Raw genomic sequence first — 19,490 nt, forward strand, 5'->3', positions numbered from 1 at the left:
GCCTTATCTGGCAAGACATGCATGCCAGGAGCTGTCATTTCCTAACGTGAAGAAACAGAAGGGTAGGTTGCCTCTTCCGTTTTCTCTTCTTACCGTTAAAGAAACTAGAGGAAGTTGAATCAGCTGATTTTCACTTGTGGGTGGTGAGAATAGGAAAATGGGTGGTGGTATAGAGATGGTTGTGAATACGTATATACATGTATATACATATATGTCTGTATGCTTGCATGTTTGTGTAGGATACTGCAAAGGTGGGGCCATGGTTGGGCAATCAAGTCCATAGACCTGATTTCTCTACTATTTTTTCCTTTTTCTGTTTTTCACATGATGTGGGCCGTTGCTTCACTTACTATTAACAATCTATTTGAAGGACGTGGATCATACGCTTAAGGAACCCTCTTGGCACCTGTGTATTTGAGAGAATTTGAAGGGATTTTGCCACCTAAATCCATCGTTTGGCACATTATATTTAAATGTGAATGTAATTGAAGTTTTTGAAATATGCTTTTTATGTGTTTTAAAATTTCATGTTTTTGTTAGTACCATCAAGTAAAATACCTTTTGTACATGTAATCAAGGTGCTGCCAAAACTAATTTGAAGTGCACAAAGTACCTTGATGATACTGCCAAACTATTTAATTATTAACTGCAACACTAAAATCACGTAAAAAAAAGGTGATCCAAACTATCCAAACATTAGCCATCTAAATGAATGTTTAAAAATTATCAATGAGTCACTCATTTATGATCCTTATGTTTGGCCCCCAAAAAAGTACTCATTGTTTATCAAATTATATATTTTCATATGCTGATTATAATCATTCTATCAAATATATATATATATATATATATATATATATATATATATATATTGCTAATTTAATTAAATCCAAGTTTTTTAGACATATGGTAAAAAAGAACATATTGTTGTGCGTCTATGGCAGATTCTTTGGAGCTTCTCTTCAGAGTTTCAACACGAGGTCACAGATTCGAGCACCCCTTGCGATGCAAGTGAACGAGAGTGTATGGTGGGTATGCGTGTGTGGAGGAGGGGTGAGTGTGTGAAAAAAAAAGATATATACAGCAAAGAATTCTACTGCATTTCAAATATAAGCTCCCAAAGAATAGGATTCCAACACTATAGGAAATTGCTCTTTTACCGACGACATAATTCGTCGGTATTTCATCTTTTCTCGTCGTCATTACCGACAAAATATGTCGTCGCTAAAATCGTCGCAATAAGACCGCGACTAAAGGCTTTTCCTGACGAAATATGACTTCATCAACAATGATAAAACAAATACCAACAACTAAAATTGTCGGCCAAAATATGTTACTTTTGGTAGAAAAAAATAATATATTTCATTGGTAAACACATATTATACCGACGAAATAATTCGTCGGTATAAGCCCACTATCACCGACGAGTATGTTCATCGGCATAAGCCTGCTAATATCGACATTACCGACGAGTATATTTGTTGGCATAAGCCCGCTAGTACCGACGATTAGTTCGTCGGTATATCTCATATATAGATCGTTGGTATAAAATTTTATATTAATTTCTACCTATGAAATATTTCGTTGGTATAAGTTTTTAACCTACTATTACCAATGAAATATTTTGTCTGTATAAATTTTTGTATTAATTTGTATATACGAAATATTTCCTCGGTATAAGTTTTTGACTTATTATTACCAATGAAATATTTCGTTGGTATAAGTTTTTGACTTATTATTACCAACGAAATATTTCGTCGGTATAAGTTTTTGACTTATTATTACCAACGAAATATTTCGTCATTAATAGTTTTTTTTTCAAACTTTAGGAAAAAATTCCTGATATACACCTGTAAATACACCTGCTATAATACATTTTCATCATATTCACATCCACATCCATCCAAACACAAATTACATCCATCCAAACACAAACCACATCCATCCATACACAAACAATCCTATCTACATCCACATATATATAACTCACATTCATCCATGCACAAATACATATAAGTTTAACATTCATATATAAAATAAATTATAAATAAAATAAAAAAATCACGAAGATGAAGGCGGATGTGGTAGGGCATCGGTGGCAAAGCGTGCGGCGAGAGCTTGAAACATCTCCTACATCCGTCACTCATGCTCCACTCACATCTCCTCGATTTTCCTCTCCTACTTCCTCCGTCATCTCTCCTCCTCTACTCCGCTTCCCTATGCCTCTACTCCTCCTCTCTCCGCCTCTGCTCCTCCTCCCTACGCCTCTGCTTCTCCACCCTCTGCCTCTCCAGCTGCTCTTTGATGTCATCGACGATAAGTCATAGCTGCTGAACCTCTCTCTCTACTATATCAGCTCGGCGTAGGGCGCTCTCCCCAACGACAGATCAGCTGGAGGTAGCTCTAGCAGGTGCCATGAGCTTGGCACCATGGCCAAGCCCACACACATATCCAGAACGGGTGTCAAGCACCTTGCTCAGGATATCTGGCTCACTCCGCTGACTACCATCGGGAGTGGGCTGACTGCGTATGGTGTCCATCACTGCCTGTAATGAAAATATATGAATTTTTATAACGAATGACATTATTATAAATCAATGCAATTAAATTTTACAATGTAAGGATTTTTACCCAATTCTCACTGGCTTTAAGATGAACCCAAGATCCTGTCGCCTGCCGACAGTGAGTCCCTCTGTAGAGGTCTACTAGTCCAGGCTCCTGGCTAGTGACGGAATCTCGCTGTACAATCGAAAGGACAACAAAATTAATATAAATGCGTGAAAAGAATATATCAACTTAATAATTATTAGTAATTTCTTACTATGTCGTAATGATGTCATACAAATGACTTTAAACCAGCTACGTGGTTCACTTCTAACCTTTTCCTGTTCGCAGAATTTAGTCTGCTCCTCTTCTGAACACATTATTCATAATACATTGTTATTAATTGCGAATTTAATTATTACTTTAAGATATCGTAAATATGTAAATATTACCTAAAAAGCCTCAGACGAAAATCTCTCGCAGAGTATCCGTTAGTCGTCTGTAGTCAAGTGCGGCGGTGCGGATAGTACGGCCTCCTCGGGGGTCCTGCACCGCTTGTACCGCTGGTGTAACTCCCCGCGATACTCCTTGAACCACTCCCTGACCATGTCGTCGATGACATGAGAAATGTAGGGAACACTCAGATCTGAGACAAATTTATCCTGCAGTTTCGTAAATAATAGATTAAGGTAATAAACTTATTAAGAAAATAATTTAACCGTAAATGAACTTTCACAAAAGAAATTTTAATTTACTAAAATTTACCTGAAGGTGCTAATAGATGAGCTGTTGCATATCATCTGTCACGTCTGCCCAACTGGTGGTGGTGGCGGGGATCAGAGATCAGCATAGGACACTAACCTTTGACGTAAACAACTTAACACTGTCCCCAACAGGTCTAAAGCAGTCCTCTGGGAATTCTACCATCACCCTACCATCACGCATAAATCACTCTAAAACTAACCCACACGTGGGTCCACGTCATCGTCGGTTGGTTGACGATGTTGTCGCAAAAGAAATATGTAAGTCTAAATATAAACAGAAGTCACTAAAAAAAATATATGTCTACACTTACATGCAGTGCCCGATGTATGCTCAACCGATGGCTCAGACGCCTGTGATGCAGCATGCGACGTCGATGTTGTCTCCGTCGCATCACGAGTGGAAGGGGTAGATCTAGTGCGCGAACGACCTGATCTCTCACCTGGTGCCATGACTGAATATGTGTAAACTACGAACTTATAAATTTAAACAATGTCAGTACAAGTGTGTGAACATCAATATAATAAATACATTAAACTTTACAGTGCAAGTGAAATATACTAAAACATTATACAAGTAATGTTGATGGTAGAATGAATTTGTGCTTATGTTTAGAAAGATTATTAAAATATGATTAGACCATTACACTATAATGCAAGCAGAATATAACAAAATCGTAAACATTTTAATAAAATTTAGAAATTTCATTACACATTGTCATTCTATATTAAATACATATATTTCATTGTAATACGAAACAACTTCGAATCAACTATCCGAAGTACTCCCTACGTAAGTTATCGTACGCTGCAGAAGTATATGTCAAGCTGTGTGAAGCACTCAACATTGTTACAGTCAACATGCCAGTCACAATAGGAGAAATCTGGTCTCTCGGGACTCCATTCAGATGTGCAAGTGACAAAACCGCATCTTCCATACGAAGTTTTCCATGGTTATATTCTTCCATCAGGTCCGAAATTTTTTTGAGATTGTATAATCTTTCATCTGAGTCATCGTCGATATATTCCTCCCTAAACTCATCGACCAGACCGGGTATCTCTTTGGCCCTACCAGAAGAAGATAGGGCCGAAAAGTCCATCCACAACAGCTGATAAAGTATGATGCGTGCTTTCGCTACACTCTGGTTTGAGGAGGACATGATCAGAAATTGACTCAACTACAAATGTGGATTATAAATAAGTCAATTAAAGGAATAAATCATTACTTGTAAAACACGTATATATGTAATAATCAAATTATTCGAATTGAAAAATGACATGTAAATCATGTGTATATTTAATAATTGTCGTCTGTATCACCATCGCTGATCAGTATTTCCTCTTCATCGTCTGCAACGTCGTCATCAATGAAACCACTATCATCTCTAACAATGTCATGTATTATTGAGGCATCAACATGATCAGGTGGCACATCATCTCTGTCCAATTGCACTACATCAATATCAACATTTGGATCAGTCCCTCTATCTCCAAATGGCATGTCTTCTTGATATGCTTGTTCAACCCTAGACGTTTCATTTCCCCCATCCTCGCTATCTTTAACATCTAGTTTGGGAACACCAAATACGTTTCTGGACTTTATTTTCTACACAGAGCCGCCTAAGTTGGTGTTAGTGAGGTAAAATACTTATTCGGCTTGGCTGGTGAGGACAAATGGGTCGTCCTTAAACCACTTCCGAGATAAATTTACGCTTGTAAAGTAGTCATCAGTTTGTATTCCCAACTTCTTATTTTCAATGTCCCACCAATCACATTTAAATAAGTACACCTGCTTTCTCATACAATAACTCAGCTCAATAATATCCATCAAAACGCCATAAAACTCAATTTCTACCTCCTCATGCGTTCCTTTCACAACCACCCCACTATTTTATGTGGTCCTATACTTCTCACGCTCTTCAGTATGGAACTGAATTCTGTTTACAATACAACCTGTATATCTAAATACACGTCTATTAGGGCCACACGCCAGTGCGTAGAGTGCATCAGACGCATCCGCAGAGTTGCTAACGCGCAACATCTTCATCTATTATCACGTACAGTATTTAGGAATTTTCTTAGGTTTAAATATTGTGCAATACAACAAAATTCTAATTGTGGTGAGATACAAGGTGAAATCTTACACATTTTGCGAACCATTTTGGAAACTGATCCTGATGCATTTGATCATAATTTGTCGGGTATTGGGACTTCATCTCCTCGATGTGTTTGCTGCACATAATTGGCATATCATCAGCAAGAAACATTAAGATCATCGTATGTAGAGATACAATTATCGAGGAAAGACTGACTCTAAGTACGAGTCTATTTCTTCACAATTATGTAACACATACCACCGCGCATTTACTTGATCCCCAAGGTCCATATCCTGAAACGTCAGAGATGCTAAAGGACGAATGTTATGTGCAAATACAGATATGAGTCATTGTTCATGCTCCTGCCCTTCGTCGGCATTTCGATCTTCTCGGTTGAATCTAGTCTCTATGCCACGAAGATACATAAAGCAAAATGTCAGGCACTCATTATCAATGTATGCCTCAACAATGGATCCCTCTGGATGTACCTTATTCCTCATAAATCGTTTTAGTGTGTGAAGGTATCTGTACACCACTATATTATACGTATGAAAACATGGATATATGTAGTTTATGGAAGGAAATTTTTTTATTGGTTCTACCACCTTTCAATTGGATACATCCAACGATATTGTATTGGGCCTGCGAGCTTCGCCTCGTATAATAAGTGAATCGCTAGGTGTACCATGACATCGAAAAATGCAGGTAAAAATTCTTTCAAGTTTGCAAAAGATTACGACAATATCCTTCCCCAGTCATTTAATAACCTCTACATTCAACGATTTGGAACACAAATCCTTAAAAAATATCCTCAACTCAATTAGCGATGCACTGATATCCTTGCCCAAGAATCAATGAATCACAACTGGTAGTAGACATTGCAGAAGGACGTGACAATCATGACTTTTCATTCTTGTTGCCTTACAGTCCGTAATGTTTACGCGCTGAGATATATTTGACGCATACCCATTGAGAAACTTCACCGATCTCAACCATTCACATAAACGCTTTTTCTCTAGTTTTGTCAATGTGTAGCAGGCTGCTGGTATAGTATATGAATTTTCATGTGGTTGCAAGTGCAACTCTTTCCTTAAACCCATTGCTTGTAGATCCAATCGAGCCTTGAAACTGTCTTTTGTTTTCTTTTCTATGTTCATCAATGTTCCGAAGACATTGTCACATATATTCTTCTCAATATGCATGACATCCAAGTTGTGTCGCAATTTCAAATCACTCCAATAGGGCAAATAAAAAACGCTCTTCTTCCTCCAGTTGTACTCCAATACTGTACGTTTCCTCTTCTTCAAGTGCAGTACCTTATCAAATCTAACTTCTCTAATGTTACTCAGTTGTTGTATCACATCTTCTCCAAATAGCTCTTTTGGTGGTAGCCTATGATCTTATTTGCCATCAAAGATCATCGTCTTCTTGCGCCAGCTATGATCGCTCGAAAGGAAGTGACGATGACTTATATAACATATTTTTTTTACCATGCTTCAATGATAATGAACAAGTCTCAATATTACATGTAGGACAAGCCAACTTTTCCTTCGTGCTCCACCCAGACAAATTTCTATACGCAGTGAAGTCATTTATTGTCTACAAGACCGCTGCATGCAATCGACATGTCTGTCCTGCAAATCTGTCATACGTCTATACACCTTGACTCCACAACTCATTTAACTCATCTACTAACGGTAACAAATACACATCAATGTCATTCCCGAGTGACTTGGGTCCAAGAATAAGTAATGACACAATGAAAAATGACCCTTTCATACACAACCAATGAAGTAAATTGTGGGGCATAAGTACTACTGGCCACATATTGTATGAGTCACTCATATTACTAAATGGATTAAACCCATCACTTGCAAGACCTAGTTGAACATTGCGAGAATCCTCTGTAAACTGGTCATATTGCTTGTCAAAATTTTTTCAGGCTTTAGAGTCCATAGGGTGTCTCAGTGTACTATCACCATGAATATGTTTCTCCTTATGCCACCTCATATCTTCAGCCCTCTTGCGAGACGTAAACAATCTTTGCAATCTGGGTTTCAATGGGAAGTACCTTAACACCTTTTGGGAGATTTCCTTATGCTTGGCTTCGTCATACTTCCACCTAGACTCTTCACATTCTGAACACTCTTCAATATTTTCACGCTCTTTCCAATACAATACACAATCATTTATACATGCATGTATGGGCATATAACCAAGGCCCAAGTCTCGCATCAAGGATTTTGCCTCGTAATGAGACTTGGCAATATCTCACCGTCCGGTAATGCTTCTTTCAACAAGTCAAGCAACATGTCGAATGATTTATTACTCCAACGATTTATTGGCTTCAAATGAAATAACCTTGTAAGAAAATTTAACTTGGAGAAGTTCTCACACCCCGAATAAAGTGGATGTTGCACATCCCTCAACAACCTACTAAACTTTTCTGATTCGACATCACCTATAGGAGGAATATCTTGGCTACTACTTGTCGCTGCAAAATTAGTATCCGTAATTGTTCCCCTAAACACATCCCCTATAATATCTTGCATTTCGTCAGCGTCTTCATCCTCGTCACCTGGCACAATTGGGTCGGCAAGGACTTCAGTGGCCTCGACTCTTTGGTGGAACTCTTCACCATGATGGATCCATCAAGTGTAACTCTGGTCAATCCCAACTATGAATAAATCGTCTTTTACTTTGTCTAAAGTCTTATGAACCATGTTCTTGCATTTTCGACATAAACACCTAATCTTGTTGCCTGAATCTACCCGATATTACTCAAATTCCATGAACTCTTGAACCCTTTATTTATACTCTGGGCCAAACCTGTTCTTAGCTCGCATCCAACTCTTATCCATCTCTATAATGAAAAGATTAGAGTCACTTTACGAAAATAGGTTTAAGATTAGGTTAGGGTTATAGGTTTAGGTTTAGGTGTAAGTTTAGGTTTAGAGATTTAACTGTAGGTTTAAGGATTCAGGTTCGGGATCGGGTTTAGGTTTAGGTTTTCAAGTTTAGGTTTAGGTTTAGGTTAAGTTAAGTGAATTAAGTTTAAGTTTAGGTTAAGGTTATAGGTTTAGGGATTTGAGAATAGGTTTAGGTTTAGGTTTAGGGATTTGATATTAGGTTTAGGTTTAGGTTTAGGAATTCGGGTTCAGATTCAGGTTTGGAATCAGGTTTAGGTTTATGTTTTCAGGTTTAGGTTTAGGTTTAGGTTATAGGTTTAGGTTTAGGTGTAGGTTTAGGTTTAGGGATTTGAGAATAGGTTTAGGTTTAGGTTTAGGCTTAGGGTTTAGGGATTCGGGTTTGGGTTCAGGTTCGGGTTCGGGTTAGGGATCAGGTTTAGGTTTAGGTTTTCAAGTTTAGGTTTAGGTTTAGGTTAGGGAGTTGAGATTAGGATTAGGTGTAGGTTTAGGTTTAGGGATTTGAGTTTTGGTTTAGGTTTAGGTTTTCCTGTGGTGTGATCCACACTTGATCTTTGGATGTGCCTCAATTTGAGACATCCTCTAAAATGAGTTGTTGCAAATGTAGATGGACGACGTAGATGTACAACACATATATCGAGTTGGGTCCCATAGTCAAGGCCTAACCTACTAAGCTAGTTACGCCTGAAATCAGATTGCGTCCTGAGTTACTCAGTACGCTCAGTTGGGCCCACTGTAAATATATGTAGTTTATCTTCACCGTCCATCTACTTTTCCAAATCATTTAAGGGGTTGAAACCAAAATTGAATCATATCCAAAACTTAGGTGGACCATACCACAAGAAACAATGGGTATAATGATTTCCATCATTGAAACCTTTCGAGGGCCTATAGTGATGTTTATTTATCAATTTCGAGCTAATACATAAACATGGGCCTGTCTAAATGGTCAGGCTACCCATATTGTTGTCCATAGAAAATGGACAACTTGATCATGGTCATAACAGTGGTTCCCGCTCAAACGGGTAACTAATTATCTAACTTACAAGTAACAATTAAATCATAAATTAGTTACCCATCTAAGATTGGATATTGTAATACTTTCATATTCTCATTTAAACGTCCACGCAGTAAATCCGGCAGCATCTCCCTATGCCTCTCCTGATAAGTTGATCTTACACTACATTCTGATGCCAAATATCTAAAGCAATGTAAAGATGTTTGGCATTTGATACGGAACAGAAGAAACATATCTAGAGAGAAATGAGGAGATGGACTGCGGATCAAGCATGAATATTTAAATATATTATATGAAAGCATACTATCCATCTAACCTTGAACTGTCCAAAATGGGACAATTTGAGCAATTTCTATGCCACAAAAAATACATCATATTTATGTATGGCCACATAGAAATCCTCAAACGGGTAACTAATTATCTAACTTACAAATCACACTCACAAGTCACAACTATAAACTAACAAGTCATAATAATAATTTAAGAAAAAATACATATTAAGCATACTGTCCAAATTTGTATTTTCCTATTATGACTCGTGTGAGCACTGGATTTGCATAAATTTTGATATGACCTTACAATATAAGTCAACTCAATAAACATACAAAGCATACATCATATGGTTATTATTATAATAAGTTTCACAAAGCATTTGCCTCACAATATAAGTCAACTCAATAAACATACAAAGCATACATCATACGGTTTTTGAGTTTAGGTTTAGATTTAGGTTAGGGTTATATGTTTAAGTTTAGGAGTAGGTTTAGGTTTAGGTTTAGGTGTAGGTTTAGGCTTATAGATTTGAGAATAGGTTTAGGCTTAGATTTAGGCTTAGGGTTTGGGGATTCAAATTCGGGTTCGGTATCGGGTTTAGGTTTAGATTTTCAAGTTTAGGTTTAAGTTAGGTTTAGGAATTCAGGTTTGGGATCAGGTTTAGGTTTAAGTTTTCAAGTTTAGGTTTAGGTTTAGGTTTAGGAATTCGGGTTTGGGATCGGGTTTAGGTTTAGGTTTCGGGTTTAGGTTTGGGATCGGGTTTAGGTTTAGGTCTAGGTTAAGGTGTAGGTTTAGGTTTAGGGATTTGAGAATAGGTTTAGGTTTAGGTTTAGGCTTAGGGTTTAGGAATGTGGGTTCGGGATCGGGTTGAGGTTTAGGTTTTTGAGTTTATGCTTAGGTTTAGGAATTCGGGTTCGGGTTCGGGTTTAGGTTTACGTTTTCGAGTTTAGGTTTAGGTTTAGGTTAGGGTTATAGGTTTAGGTTTAGGTGTAGGTTTAGGTTTAGGGATTTGAGAATAGGTTTAGGTTTAGGTTTAGGCTTAGGGTGGACCATACCATAAGAAATAGTGGGTATAATGATTTCCATCATTAAAACCTTTCTAGGGCCTATAGTGATTTTTATTTATCATCCAACCTATTCACAAGATCACACAGACATTGATGAAGGGAAAAAATAAATATTAGCATGATCGAAAACTTCCGCAACCCCCTAAGAATTTTTGAACGGAACAAGTTCAATTCACATTCTTTCCTGTACATGTGGTCCATTTAAGATTTTTATATATATACTTCATTTATTGTCTCAAGACATAAAATTATCTGTTAAAATGGATGAACGGAGTGGATGAAATACATAAATCACGATGGACCATTGTTTACTGTATTATGGTCCACCTGAGATTTGGATCCCACATGTATATTTTGTATCCAACCGTCCATCCATTTGGAGAGATCATTTTAGGGCATGAGCTAAAGAATGAGGTAGATCCAAAGCTCAAGTGGACCTCGAAACTAATTGGGGCCACAAAAGTTTTCGATCAAGCTGATATTTGTGTTATCCCTTCTTCCATTTGGAGAGATCATTTTAGGAAGAAAGTTTTCATTAAATGCACGACTAGTTGGACGAAAATGTAATTGTCAACTAGTTGTGTGTGAGCATTACACATTACTCATGTGTGTGTGTGCGCGCGCGCGTGTGTGTGTGTCATAGGCCCAAAATCTGGTCCATGTGATGTGGCACCCATGAAACCCCTGAGACCCACCTTTCAACTTAATTCAAAACTTTAATAAGCCATTGTAGAAAGAGAGGCAACTTAAGGGAGGAAATTGTTTCCATTAGCCATTCATCCACGCAAAAATACATATAGGTTTAGGTTAGGGTTATCAGTTTGGGTTTAGGTGTAGGTTTAAGTTAAGTGAATTAAGTTTAGGTTTAGGTTAAGGTTAAGGTTATAGGTTTAGGTGTACGTTTAGGTTTAGGGATTTGAGAATAGGTTTAGGTTTAGGGTTTAAGGATTCAGATTCGAGTTCGGGTTCAGGATCGGGTTTCGGCTTAGGTTCTCGAGTTTAGCTTTAGGTTTAGGTTAGGGTTATAGGTTTAGGTTTAGGTGTAGGTTTAGGTTTAGGGATTTGAGAACAGGTTTAGGTATAGGTTTAGGTTTAGGGTTATACTAGGGTCTACTCCATCAATTTCGAGCTAATACATAAACAAGGGCCTGTTCAAATAGCCAGGCCACCCATATTATTGTCCAAAGGAAATGAACAGCTTCATCATGGTCATAATAGTGGTTCCCACCTTCCAAGGACCCGTTCAACATCCGGATAGCTCCGACGCACATCCAGGTCTACTCCATCAATTCTAAGCTAATACATAAACATGGGCCTGTCTAAATGGTCAGGTCACCCATATTGTTGTCCATAGAAAATGGACAGCTTCATCATGGTCATAACAGCGGTTCCCACCTTCCAGGGACCCCCGTTCAACATCCGGATAGCTCCGACGCACATTTGGGTATGCTCCATCAGGTAGGTCACGCTCTTTCAAAAGTTAGATGGGCTAAAGCATATAGAACACATGGATGGATAGAAAGCATCCATTTGATTGTCAGTTCACTTTGCATATTGTGGCCCACCAAGGAGTAAAACTACCTGACTTTTGAGAAAAAATTGCCTCATAAGTCACAACTATAAACAAACAAGTATATTAAATGAAAAGCTCTTCTCATGAAATAATGCGAGAAAAGCTTATAAGCTTATGATCATGATAAATAGAATTAAAGTACTAACTCTACAAAATAAGAAGAATAGTTTGCATCCAAACTTTCTACGCAGTGGGTGCATAATGGTTATGGGTGTTTATATAATCTCTTTCTGAACTTTCTCAGTTATAGATTTTGATTTGTATACCCTGCCATATTTTGAACATGCACTTAGATACAACAGCTGCACTAGATATTGAATGCATAACGGTGAACTTGTATGGATGATGATGAACTTTCAGGTTTCTTGAATTTCTTTGCTACTTCCATGCATTTGGCAGTTCCTACAAAGGGCCTGGTGACTTTTATAATTTACTTCCTTTATGTGAATGTTGTGGTTTCTCAAATAACCTAGAAAATATTAGTTTGTACAAGCAGTTTATTCGCTACTATTTAATACTGAAAGGTTAGTACTATTTGTCCGCATTGCCAGGAGTCATCCTTAAACCCTTCTATTCATGCCCAAGCAATAAATCGGAAATGTAAAAAATGCTATTGGACTTAAAATCCATCTTACAATCAAGACATCAACAGACTGATTCCATGAACATCAGAGGTTCGTAATTGATGGTCTAAGCAACAAGCAATGCAACCAATTGCAGCTGACATGAAATTTTATAAATGACAATATCACGGAACTATTTACCTTTCAAGATAGTGGAAGGATATAGTGTCAGATGCAAATATATGTGTCCGTTATCAAACATTCATATCACTACGCATGGCTCACATGTACAACATACAGGCATTCTGTTGGATCCTACAATGGATGGGGACAACTGAAAGTTGCACGGATTGGATAATCCTAGCCACTGATTGGAGGATTCTTGTCCATTGACTGTTGGCGGTTGGTTGAAATTTTCTCTAACCATTTGTTAACGGTCCACAGAAGTCCTCCAATTAGCCGCTAGGATTTTCCAAACAGCAAAGAGTTTTGGGATATGCTCCACTCATGGTAGGGCCTAATGGAAGAGCATCCTAAGCCCCATACAGGTGCCATGTACAAGGATGCAGTCAAAGGTGATGATGACTTAGAATGTATGTCCAACAGTACAGTCGTATAACTCTTTCCAATATAAATTATGTGCTTCCATTTTAATTAAGATCATTTGACAGGAATTTATATGTACTGAAAAGCTTCCAAATGAACTTTCAATAAACGGCGTCGATATAGTGACATAATCACAGTGGCCCCACAGTCAGGGTGCCAATAAAATCTGGAGTAGATTAGGTGCCACTACAGCCTCACCCAAGAGGGTGCAGCCCTTACCATGTGGGCCACCTTGATGTATATATTCTACATCTACTTTGTCCATCCATTTTACTGCAATAGGCATGTGAGATTGACAGTGTAATACGAACATTGTAGAAGTAATTACCAGAAGAAAAACAAGAAATAAACAAATCAAAATGGCAAAGCCATATGGAATCAATAAACAACTACAATCAGTACAAGACATTAACCCTTGACAATATGAAAACAAATGCAGCAAAAAATCAGTCCAACACAAGATAAGAAATCAGCAATTGATATGTGAAATAAATGAGCTGAAAAAAAAAAGACGGGGAATTTCAACCCTAAACAATGAGCCACACTTGCCAAAATTGAAAGTTTTCTTGTATTTAACCAATAGTTATCTGGTTTATTCGCTAAAAAAATCATAGTTAAGGGTTTTGGATTTTGAATCCCTAATTAGGGATTTTCGGTTTTTAATCTTTAATCCACAATTAGGGAATCGACACTACAAATCCCTAATTAGGTATTCGAAAACTCAAAAATTCCCAATACACAAATCATTTCATAATACTACTCGAGGATTATAAAAATGCCCAAATTGATGAAATGGATAGATAAGGAGAGAGAGAGATACCTGATGTGCAACAGGGTTGGAGTGAGAGAGCGACAACGAGGGTGAGAGAGACCGGAGAGGGAAAGGGGGGAGTGTAAGACCCGTATTTTAGACCGTACCGTTCTGTAGGCTTCCGCGGTACTCCCGGTCGAATTTCGGTGACCCGCGACCTATAATCGGCGTTTGCGCGCGATCCTGAGTTATGTCCCGTATATTAAAGTCGGCTCAACTCGAGACTTGTACCAGTGTGACCGCGCCGTCGTCGCGATTCCGATGCCGTGTCTCGCGCGCCGAGGCGATACCCGGGCCAAGAGATGTGGGCCCACGTTCAGTCCGAGGAAAACGCCGCGCGTTGCAAATCCCAAGAGAATCCATCACATCAAATGTCAAGTACACTCCCATCACTCACCATCACTCACACCCATCCCCAAGTACAACCACCCTCCCCAAAAGTCAATATTTTCTTACAAGAAAGTACCTACTTACATCACTCACCATTACTTCTCTCCCATCATCTCTCCCTCTCTCTCTCTCATCTCTCCCAAGCTCCATGGGAGCAACTCACGTCCATGGCTTCCATGGGAGAGAGTAGTATGGCCCACCTTCCTATCACCCAATCCCGACCTCTAAAATCGATCTCAACCGTTAAATCTTGTTCCCTTGAAGCTCTACAACGCGTTGGTGGAAGAATGAAGAAGAAGATCCTAAGGTGGGTGATTTATGATTTAATTTTTGATTATTTGAGGGCCCACTTGTGATGGGATCCATGCGATGTATGCGTTGTAAACTAGAGGGACCCATAGTAGCGGGGTCCCTCATCACGCGTCTCTCTCACTCTTCTTCTTTTGATGGCCCACCTTGATGTCTGTTGATCCACACCGTCCAAATGGACATTGGAAGAGGGTTGACTGGAGTTCCTCCACCAACTGTTGTTGTCCCTTGGCGACTGGAAGCTTTGTGGGGCCAACCATGATGAACGGGCCATGCCTGCACCGTCCAGTAGGTCTGGACGGTGGGTACCCACCATTTGATGTATTATATCCTGAGCCGTCCATCCATTTGGACGTGGACCACACCATGGCGACGTGTGGGGCCCACCTTGTATGATGTGTTGCATCCACTCGGTCCAGTTGCTGGATAGTGGACGTAGAATGGCTGGCGTACTGCGCAGCTACAAAGCTGCTGTATTGCACGTCAGTAAGTCCCTGACGTCAGTAAGTTAGGTGGCCCCACCACGATGTATGTGTTGTACCAGAACTGTCCGTCCATTTGTTCTGGACGTAGCCCACCCACACGTGTGATACGTGTGGCGGGTGGGACCCACCTCATACCTGTATGCCACATCTGGGCCGTCCATTGATTGGACGGTCAGCAGGCTGCTGACCTGACGCAGCAAGGGCCATAGGGCCACCCTGATGTATGTATTGTATACATACCGTTCATCCATTTCCTCGTAGATGGGATCCACCCACACGTGTGACACGTGTGGGGTGGGACCCCTTATTGCAGGGGTTTAAATCCACACTGTCCGTCCGTTTGGGACGTGGACCCCACGGTCTTGATGTATATGTTGTATCCCAGCCGTCCATCATCTGAACGGTGGGCCCCAGCGGTGTGGCTACGATGTTGAGAAGACGTCAGCAGCTATGTGGAGCCACTGATGTATATATTACATCCAGTCCGTCCATCAATGGACGTCCAGAACCTGGACAGTTTGTTTTTTTTTTTATATATGCCTACTTAGTATATATTATAATATATAATTTCATATTATATTTGTAATATATACAATTTTATATTATATCATGGTGGGCTCCACGTGGGACCCACCTAATGAGAAGAGGATTGGCTGGGTGTTCCTGCTTGGTACGTGTGGTGCCTATACGTGTGGCCAGATATGATGTATGAGTTTTATCCCACCGTCCAGTGGGTGGGACAGTGGTGATTTAGGCCAACCAGCTTCATACGTTGGGTGGAACCCACACCACATATGTGTTTTTATCAAGACCGTCCATCCAGCAGCAGGTAGCTGCTGGACTGACGTCAGCAAGTTCTGTGGACCACCTAGATGTATTTGAATCCAAACCGTCCGGCAATGGGTCCCAATGCAGGATGTCAGCAAGTTCTATGGCCACACCTTGATGTACTTATTGTATATTCATTCCGCCCATCTGTCTAGATCAGTGAGGCCCACAGGATATATATATGTTATATCCACACCATCCAGATTGTGTTGGACGGTGCAGGACAATCTTTGGACAGTGCTGATCATCATTAGTGGGCCGTGTGCCCCATGGGATGATAGTGTACAATGATACACATGTTACTCTTTCAACTATTAAAATAATTTTAGATGTGATCCAAGCTCATGAGAAGCCCATTGGCGCGGCCCATTGATGTAGGTCACTTGGTGTGTATGAGGCCCATGAGCAGGGCCCACCTAAGGTATTTAAGGCCCAGGGGCGAGGCCCATTGTGATATATTTGAGGCCCGTGGGCGTGGCCCATTGTGATACACTTGAAACCCCTGGCATGAAACCCAATGCGATGTATGTGAGGCCCATGAATGAGGCCCAAGGTGATGTATGTGTGGCCGCTACGTTGTGTATGAATCCCTTATGTGGACCACTCCTTAGGAGCAATGTTGGTTAGATGGCTACATTGTTGGGCAATGATGGTTTAATGTCCACATTGTGACCTTCCCTTAGGCCTTGTTAGGCCCATCCTCTTCATAGGTTAACCCAAATAAGTGGGCCCCATTCGCCGTAGACGGATGACTCTGTGCTATCGGATTTGATATAACTACGGCTCGGTGCCGATCTTTATACTATGGTTGATCGGCTGATCATCTATGGACCCCGCTTTGTTTATCTATTGATTATCGGTGCCGATTATCGAAGTCGACACTGATTATCGACCCTGATTATCGGTGCCGATTATCGACCCAGACTATCAGTGCCGATTTGCCGATTCTGATTATCGATTGATTCCGATTGTCGGTGCCAGTTATTGATGCCGATTATGAGTATGTGACAGCATAGCATCACAATACATGCCCATACGCATCATCCGCATGTTTGTTATGAGATGTGGTTGATCATTGCATATGTCATTGGACATGTTGTTATGAGACTCCCTGATAGGCATAGATTGTCTCACATGAGTACACGGTATGCGCAGGATTGATGCATGACTGGATTGTATGACTCATGCATCTTGCATTGTGTGTTGTGATTATTATACGCCCTAGCGACATCAGGGTCGTAGCCTCCACAGGTATTTCGTGGATGGCTAGACGGGACACCGAAAATCTGTTCTACATGGGGTGCTATAGATATCCCTGGGTGAAAGTCCCTAAACCCTCTTGGTTCCAGAGGTTGCTCCAACGTCTAGACCGAGTGGATGCATGAGCGCATGAGGGCCGTATACCGTTAGGCCGCGTCTCCCACTGTGTCATGGTCGGTTGGAAGGGGGTACGGCCTTACCTGCCCGAGAGGAGGGGGCAATGCTAGGCTAAGTCTGACCAGCTCGAGGAATGGGTCCGCTATCGACGAGCCGAGCCCGATATTGGCAGGCGGATAGTGAGGTCTCTTCCACTCACCTTGTTGCGCGCGATGGGGCGGCAATCTGGTTTGGAGTGTAATAGACCCCGGTGATTTCCCAGAGAGGAACCGTACTGATATGTGGACTTATTGAGTAGGCGTTGCATACTCATTCATTCATTCATTCACTATCCACTCGGGCTGGTGGTGCGCAACTATTTGTTACGTGGACATTCGCATGACTAGGATTTCGGTTGGGCGCACGACTAACCTGAGATCAGGAGTTTACCACATTGAGTCTGACTATCCAAATTTAGGTATGGGACTGGTTTGGATAGAAGTCCCTTGTGATGGACCCCGTGACCTGCGATACTACGTACTATCATCCCGACTTCACACTCCAGCATAGTCATTCCATTCGCACCACATAGCGCATTACATCCGATGCATATGGCATTTTGGGTTACTATGTTTATGCATTTATATGACCTAGATACAACTGACGGTATTCGTGGACTCATAAGGATTTGTATATTGCATTGCATCAGCGGCATCTGATATTTAGCTTGTTGTCTCCGCATTGCATAGTTGATTTACATTGCTTCATCAGTATATAATATTGTTTTTATTATATTTCTGCGTCGCATAGCCTGGATAAGACTGATGGTATTTATGGGCCTATCAGTATGTTTTCGTATTTCTCTGATTTCGTATGATTTATGATCTTGCTAGTGTTTCTGATATTGTGTGATTATGGGTTTATCAGTATTTCCGCTTACTCTGATTACTCTGATATTGCTTACTTGGTACTTACCTTATGCACACACTTACATCACCCTCTAAGCTTTCTATAAGCTTATGCACGATAGATGCGTGCAGGTGATGTTAGGTTGCAGCAGTGTTGAGCTTGGAGCGTGCAGCGACCTTCTGAAGCTTGATTTTCGATTTGTGTATTTCCTTTTAGTATTGTACTCAAATGATTATATTAGTGGATATGTGATGATAATGTTGCCTTTGTGAATTGGGTAATCTTATGGTTATGCTTATTATGAGTTAAATGTACGTTGGAAAAATCCTCCTTGTAGGATCCCAGGATCGAAAATCTAACGTTTGGACACTAAGAGCCGAGAATGGGGTACTACGGAGGTTGTCGGCACCGGATTCGGCGATTGGGATTCCTGTGAATCCGATTTCCGGGTTTGGGGCGTGACAGGGAGAGATTAAGAGCGGAGATGGAAAGGGGAGAGAGAGAGCGATAGCGAGAGTGAGAGATGGGCGCTAGAGTCGGTTCGACTTAAAACATAACATTATTACAGACGAAACGTTTCGTCGGTGATAGTTTTCACCATTCATCAGTAAAAGGAATAAAAAATATTTGGGCCCACCCGTGCTCTATTAGCCCCATCCACTCCGTATATATGTTTTTAAATATACTTATTAGCTACACCATAAATAAAAATTACAAATGAACATCCATGATCAACCACACAAAGTGAAATAATATGTCCACCGTTCATTTTCGCCGACGATGTATCTCTTTCATCGGTAAAAGCCTTTTTACCGACGATATTGTATAACGTCGGTAAAAAATATCCTCTCAGTCATCGAAAAGGACACCAAGGGACCTTTTGCTGATGAACTATTTAGTTCGTCGGAAAAAAATATATTTATCGATGAAATAATCGTCGGGAAATATTATGTATCGTCATTTTCACCGACGAT

The sequence above is a fragment of the Magnolia sinica genome, chromosome 15, assembly GCF_029962835.1.
Source record: "Magnolia sinica isolate HGM2019 chromosome 15, MsV1, whole genome shotgun sequence".
Taxonomy (NCBI): Eukaryota; Viridiplantae; Streptophyta; class Magnoliopsida; order Magnoliales; family Magnoliaceae; genus Magnolia; species Magnolia sinica.